This window comes from Magnolia sinica, chromosome 11, assembly GCF_029962835.1.
Source record: "Magnolia sinica isolate HGM2019 chromosome 11, MsV1, whole genome shotgun sequence".
In the NCBI taxonomy this organism is placed as follows: Eukaryota; Viridiplantae; Streptophyta; class Magnoliopsida; order Magnoliales; family Magnoliaceae; genus Magnolia; species Magnolia sinica.
This window is the reverse complement of record NC_080583.1, coordinates 32,971,343-32,979,082: the sequence shown is the minus strand read 5'-3', so window position 1 is coordinate 32,979,082 and position 7,740 is coordinate 32,971,343. Positions and strand designations below refer to the sequence as shown.

The window sequence follows — 7,740 nt, the reverse complement described above, 5'->3', positions numbered from 1 at the left end:
TCACAAATGACTGCCATTAGAAGATTTGCCTAATTTCTTCAACCCAATTCTCTAAACTCTAAGGGAATCCCGTTTAAGGAAAGTCAAGCCTGCCCTAGGCAGATTATGCCAAATAATTTGAGTATTGAAAATTTGACACTTCATATTTCTGGAGCTAAAACTCAACTAGCGTACGATCAAAATAGAAGGCCATGTTTCTATTCTCCTTCAAATCATACTACTTACAATAGATGGATAGGAAATCTAGTGCTTCAGTTCGAAAGCCAATAAAAGTAGTGGAAAACAATCAGAGTAACAAATCTCTAGTAGGGTAATTCAAAGTTAGCCATCTAATCCAATTGAAGGGTGCAATTCAAAAGCCTAGATAGGCCCTTGAACGAGCTCCCTAATCTGATTGAAAATAAAGGCAAATACCAAAGACTCACTTGTACAAGTCTGTTATTAAAATTAAAAGGAATAGGAAAGGTTTAGTGTTTTAATCTCTGTGCGGAGATGGAAGGGATTAGGTGTTGTGATTATGTGGATTTGTTGCTGCTCATGATGATGAGGTTCTTAGTGTAACGAATGCTGGATAATAAAGGAACATCATAATAAAATTTATAATAATGGTATCCCTTACCATTGTAGTACATGATCTGATAGAAATTATAATAATGGTGTCTCTCACACACTAACAAGAACCAATTTCACAATAAATGAATGATATAGTTCTAGAAAAAGGCACTAAATTACCTGAAAAATGTTGAGAAAAAGATATGAGCCCTTGAGATGAGATTGAGCACGATCTCACTGTTGAATTAGCTCTTTCATTTCTTTCTATACATCTGCACAACGAAAGGCCAAGTCATCTATGTAAACACTTTTAGAAAAAGAAATTCATTGGAAAGCCAAATTCAAAGAAACAAAAAGGAATCCATCTATGTGCAATAACAATATTTAAAACCTTGTTAACACTTTGAGGAAAAGGAATTCATCAGATCACATTATATTCTTTCTGAGAACTCTACTTGAAAGACCTTATGGTTTTGAGGAAATGCACATTATCCTTGAGTTCTCAGTCTGTAGAATCAAGGTCTATTTTTTGTGATTGGGACTACTGACCTGATAGGTCCCATTGAGGATGACGTGCTCCAAAAATCTCTAAAATTAGAAGATACAATCCCTTCAATCATTGACCTCTTTTCTATTGAATATGGACAATTGCAATTTCTTTTCTCTACCGTCCATCTGCAGGCCAGTAATGGAGAAATCGGGATTATCTCATCGGGAGAATTTTGGATCATCACTATCCACAAAAGGGCATATCAGATCAGTGGTTTGTATCATCAAACCATGGGCCCTGGACCCAAGTAAAATGCATATCCTCGTGTAGAAGATCATGACGTTCAAATTGGAAGGGGTTCTGTTTATTTGTATGAGAGATTCAATGCATACGTCTGCAAGTTACTGCCAATAAACATGTTCTCATAAGTAGTAATTGACAGAGGGCCAATGATAGAATGGAACTAGTTTCTATTAAGAGATTAGCATGGGTTGCCTTTCTGTTTACCATGTCATGATATGGACTGTTCATCTAGAGGTACCACTGTAAATGGCCCAACATGGCAAAAATATCAGGAATCAGGGATCCACCCTCCATTAGAAGGTGAACTAGAAACTACCTTTCTGGAGCATCATTTCTAATAGAGTATGGACAATGTCATCTTTGCTGAGTAAGTTTTCTGATGCAGCTTATCCATGGTGGAACCTAGACGAACAGTCTAGTTAATCATGTGGTGAGGTGGAATGTGCAAGCCTTCTGGCAATTTCTCTTTTATAAGGACATGGAGTTGAGAATGGATAATATATAGAGGAATTCTAGGATCCTCAAATTACAAAATTTACAATAAACTCACGTTTTCAGCATGTACAAGTGGGTCCCATGGATTATTGATCCAGACCATCTATTTGTTGGGCCCCATTGGAAAGAAAATGTCCCAAAATCCTAAACTTTCAATTTCTGGCCTACAAATGGACGGCCAAGAAGAGAAATACAGCAATGGACCACATTCGGCTTAGAAAATGCAAAAAATTGATAGCTAAGATCTTACAATTCGGGCCTTCATGGTGGGGCTGAGCAGAGCAATTGTCCAAATAATTGAACCATGGGCTCAAAAAATGCAAAAACTGATGGCACATTCTCTAACTGCTACATACACCTGTCTTTTGTAGTATGTAACAAAGACAACAGAAGGCTGAACATAAAAGAAATAAAAATTTACATGTTATAAATCAAAAGGCACCTAACAGATAAGAGCAACCTATGAGAGGAAATTACCAACTCAAAGGATAAAAAAAGATTGTTCAACATCACATCTTCCTCTTGATATTACATGCTTAAAGTTATAGTCAAGAAGAATTTATGATCCTTGACCTGAAAATTTGTACAAGTGGGGCTATGGTTTGGTAATCAGGAATGTTTATCCGAGGGATGTTATGAGTGCTAGTGTTATGCTTGAGAGGAAGGAGTATGCCACCATCTTAGCGTTCGATGTCAAAGTAACACCTGAGGCTCAGGACCTTGCAGATGAGACTGGTGTGAAGATATTCATTGCTGATATTATCTATCACTTGTTCGATCAGTTCAAGGCTTATATTGACAATGTTAAGGAAGAAAAGAAGAAGGAAGCTGCAGAAGATGCAGTCTTCCCCTATGTTCTAAAGATTATGCCAAACTGTATTTTCAACAAAAAAGATCCAATTGTCTTGGGTGTTGATGTCCTTGAAGGGATTGCAAAGGTCGGCACTCCAATCTACATTCCTTCAAGGGATTTTATCGATATTGGACGAATAACTTCCATTAAGATTAACCACAAATAGGTTGATATAGCAAAGAAAGGCCAAAAGTGGCCATAAAGATTGCTAGCACCAATGCCGAAGAACAACAAAAGATGTATGGCAGGCATTTTGAGATTGATGATGAGCTTGTTAGCCACATCTCGAGGAAATCTATCGACACACTTAAATCAAATTATCAGGACGACTTGTCTATTGAAGAGTGGAAGGTGGTAGTGAAACTAAAGACTCTTCAAGATACGGTAAGCTAGAAAAGAAAAGAAAAGGAAAAAAGAAAAGGAAAGAAAAGGAAAGGAAAAAAGCAGAAAGCAGAGTGAAGAATAATTACAATCCTTGTTCAGCTGTGGTGATGATAATGAAAATGTGTTGAGGGTTTTGCACTAGTTACAGCTTTCGACTATGCCAGATTTTGATGTAATGTGTTGAAATTTTGGTTTTGGGAGAGTTTTGGTTGGTGAGGGAAGATTGAGAATCGAGGGAGGGATCACCAGAAACAACAGCCTTGACAGAGAGCCATTCTGCTTACAGTCGCCAACAGAAGGTTTCTTCATTTTCATTTTATTTTTATTTTTATTTTATGTATGCTATTGCCTTTTGGTTTGAAAATAAACTATTTCTTTAGAATTATTTTTTATCTGGGCTACCTTTTTAAGATGTGATCTGTATCTTTATTATAAAGTAAAGAGCAATGACATCCGAGCAGGGGTGATTTTTTTATTTTTTATTTTTAAAAGGGAATGTTTATCCGATGGAGCCCACAAAAAATGGTCTGCATCACCAATTTAATATGTTGGCCTGCAAATAGAGAGCTAAATGGAAATACAGCATTGTCTACATTCAACTGGAAAAAAGCCCAATGTTTTGAGGGCTACGATCTTGAGGCATGATCCACCCACTGTGGGATACACCAGCTCAAGTTTCTGGATCACAGAATCATTGGAATATTTAATAACGGATTGGAGCTAGTTGTTATGTTGATTGATAAAATCTGGACTTGGGTGTCCTCATGAGCCAATTCTGTCGAGGAGTTTTTGGGGTGTTGTTTTGCTGATATCTAGAGTGGGTTGAGTATATTTGTAATGTAGGTTTGGGCACATGCCCTTGCTTGGGTATATTCCCTTTTGCAGGCTATCTGCTCATGTGATGATGTTATCTACATGAGCATAAAAAATCAACATCCCTCCAGTCATGTTGTGGAAAGCATGGAACATGCTTCCATGCTCACTCAGCAAGAACATCTAGGAAATGAGCCAAAAAATTTATTATACAGGAAACCTCTAACATGTTTCCAAAGACTAGTTCTGGACAGATGAAAAAAAGCATGGATTTTTGTGATGCTTGTTATCAAATCTGAAGTATTGATGAATAGGACTTGCACAAGAAACAATATATTGAGAAATATAAGGAAAATAGAAGCTATAACTTTGAAATGAGACCAAGAGACTAGTTAAGAATCACTAGTTCAAAGGAAAGCTCACAAAACTCATCAACACGACCAAGAATTGAGGCCATAGTCATAGAAACTCAACCTTTGAAGTGCATAAATTAAGAGATGATATGTGAATGTTGTTACAATATGCACCTCTGCCATGGCCAATTCCAATGCCAGGTAAATGAGAGAGCATGTGGTTTGGTCAGCAGACATATCATAGGACTTCTGCCAACCATTTAGAAGCACAACTCAAATTGCTATAAGAAAGATTAAGATAATGATGATAGTTTAAATGGAAAGCCAACATTGAAGGTTAATACTAATACAAAAGTGACAGCTGCTGGAATGTTTTCTTCACAGTACAAGAAAATATGCATGCAATTATATGAGAAGAAAAAAAAATTAAAAAAAATGAAAAGAATTTGAGAAGACAGTAGAAAACTTACAAAACAGCAAGATCTTGCATGAGTCCTATCACTTTTGGAATGGTGTGATATACATTAACAGAAGATTCCAAAAACTGTCTTGCATGAGTCCTATCACATTTTGTTAATGTATATCACACCATTCAGTCTCTAACTGTAGAAACTGCAGAATAGAACTTTCAGCAAATGCATAACAATATGTAGCTAAAACATTAGAAAAGAAAGTGTGGCAGAAAAATTAGTCTGAAAAGCTCAAAGATATTTTGATATGTAACAACCACCATATACAGGCATATGATTGTGAATAGAAATTTAGAGGACTCCAGGCTCAATAAAATGGCCCATCTTTAACACAGTCTGCTAGCTTCTACACGCAACAACTACATGGGTAATCAGTCACTAACCATTAGTGTGACTCACACCAAGAGCAAGAAGCCCTTCCAGGTTTGTTGGGTCTGCTTCATGTGCCCGCATCATTGATGCAATAGCCTGCAATACAAACAGATTTCTTAAGATGAATGCTTCTAAAACGATATCCTTGCTGAATGACAACAACATCAAAACTTCTTTTTTAATTTTTCGTTTAATGAGAAGATAACAAAGAATGGAGAATATAAAGGTCTCCAAGGATTTCATTTCACCATTCCTATAAAGATGACCATGAATAATACACACAACTATGAACAACTTTATGAATCTATAAACTATTTCATGATGGGAGGGTTTACAACTATAAAAGACAAAAGAAGCATCTCAATAGACAATAGTTGCTCTTTTACTAAAATTCTTGCAATTCTAGGACCACTGATAGTCTAAGAAAAACAACAACACAAGGGAAGGCAAAATAGGTCGACAAAAAAATGCACCCATTAGCAACTTTGAAGAATCAGAGGCTAGTTTGGTTCAACAAATATGTGTCCAGGAATCAGAAGCTAGTTTGGTCCATGTAGCCAGAGAATCAAATAACTCAGCTTTTTTTACAAATCGATCCCAAATGGCAATGATGCCAAAACGGATCTTCTTCTTTTTCCCCTTCTTTCTTTTCCTTTTATTTCTTTATATATTTTTATTGGTAGTATAAGAATCTCATTAGCACCAAACAAAAAGGAATTACACTACAAAGTATAACAAGAAAGGGATGCCCCTTCTTGAAACTAATAAACAACACAACTTGACCCCAATCTAGGAATTGAAAGTTAACAAGAAAATACAAAGGCAGACCACATTCAGTTGAAAAGAATCCAAAGTGTTAGTTGGGATCCTCCAATCTCAGAGGATCTCTAAATTTGTGCTAGCTAACTATTTGATTTTTCTTTCTGCCTTTGCCTCTGCTAATTTTCCCTTCCAGATATTATTAAGAACTTTGTATTCATACCTTCTGTCTCGGAAACTCAAATTACATAGCACAGTAAACCATACAATGTTTGATATGAACAGTAAGTATCCAATCAAGTTTCAAGCCAACTAGGAGCAGTCCCCTTATCAGGTTTAAATTGGGATTTAACCATAATCCTTCGTGAACTAAATGTAGTTGGATAAATGGTATGAAGATGACAGAAATAGTAAAAATTTTTGCTTTTTTTTAAAAAAAAATCCTGTAAATATGCCAACTGAAAAGAACACTGACCTTCGTGCTGGATCCATTTTCACTTGAAGGTGGGGTCATTTCTACACTTGTTCCATTAACAATACTTTTTAACGATTGGCTGGTAATAAGGGAATTGATGAGTGTGGAGTTGTGGCAATGAAAGGGGGAAAGTTTGTCATATTTCAATAAATGTGCATTCACACACCATGGACATAATATGTATTTATTCAGAGCTTAACAATGCAATTGGATGCAATACCAAATTGAATTTAATTTATCCGTTCAATAAATCAAAAATGACTTTCTAATTGTTAGTGACTGGAGTTGAGCAGAATGTAATTGCAATTTGAAGGACTACAATACCTTCTATTGTAGGAAATCTGTGAAAGAACAATACCTTCTATTTACTTTATAAATAGAAAATGCAATCCACATCCATAAACAATATAACCGTGCAGTAGTTTTTTTAAAGGAAAATCAAACTAGCCAACAATAGCAAAATATGTGAAAGGAAAATCAAATAGTTCTCCTCTTGGATGCGTTCCCACAGAGCATCAGAGTTCGACTTCAAAGCTTTCTCCATGCTCTAGCTAAAGACCACCTCTACTATGCTACCTTCTTTGTTAACAGGAACAGCCACTAGAGCCATCATTTGCTTCTGTATTTCCTTTTGAATTTTTGTAGATAATTCTTTGTAGTATATCAGAAGATTTCATATTATATATAAAAAAAAAAAAAAAAAACCTAGCGCAAATTTCCACATGCTTCACAATAGAAAACTTGCTTTTAATCATCTCAGAAATGAATCACTCATTCAGACCAAGAGAAATGGACAAAATTTACAAATCCTCACAAGTTAATGAAAAGAGAGTAAATAAATTCAGCAAAAACCTCATAAGATCAGAGAAGAATCACAAGTGGAATTCAAAATCAAATCCCAGAATTCAAAATTCAAAAAACCAGAAAAAAATGAATGAAAAGTAGATGTTTAAACTCACAATTCCCTTGCTCTCATAGTAATCGTTTAACGTCCATTGATACTTGGATTGATTCAAACTGAACCAGTCGGCCAAATACTCATCCACACTCGAATGCACTGCCAAAACCACATCAGAGCAAGGTCAAAACCCTAGAAACCTCCTCTGCCCAAAAACCCAACTAGCTATTATGTGGCTGGTGGAGAAGCCGAGGCGGTGACAAGGGTAGGATGAAAGGTGTTTCGAAAACCTAACACAGGGTGTGATCATAGATCAACGACGAGTTTGCAGCGAAAGGGAGTTTTGAAAACCCTAGTGTGAGAGAGAGAGAGAGAGAGGTTAGGAAACAGAGGGGCCTTGGGTTTTGGGAGAGGCGCGGGCGCGAAAGAGAGAGGGTTTGGGTTTTGGGAGAGGCGCAGGCGTGAGAAAGAGAGGGTTTGGGTTTTGAGAGAGGGGATGGTGCACGAGGGAGATTTGAGGGAT

General features: G+C 36.5%; 1 long non-coding RNA gene and 1 pseudogene across 1 annotated transcript; one reads left to right on the top strand and one right to left on the bottom strand.

Moving 5' to 3' along the window:
- Positions 1-1,367: 1,367 nt before the first annotated feature.
- On the bottom strand, positions 1,368-1,939 carry LOC131218333 (uncharacterized). The gene is made up of 2 exons (XR_009157647.1): positions 1,550-1,939; positions 1,368-1,436 (listed from the first exon to the last, which is right to left on the bottom strand). It is a non-coding gene; the product is annotated as an uncharacterized LOC131218333 (long non-coding RNA).
- Positions 1,940-2,384: 445 nt separating this feature from the next.
- LOC131218332 (uncharacterized) lies at positions 2,385-3,297 on the top strand (annotated as a pseudogene).
- The last annotated feature ends 4,443 nt before the right edge of the window (positions 3,298-7,740 follow it).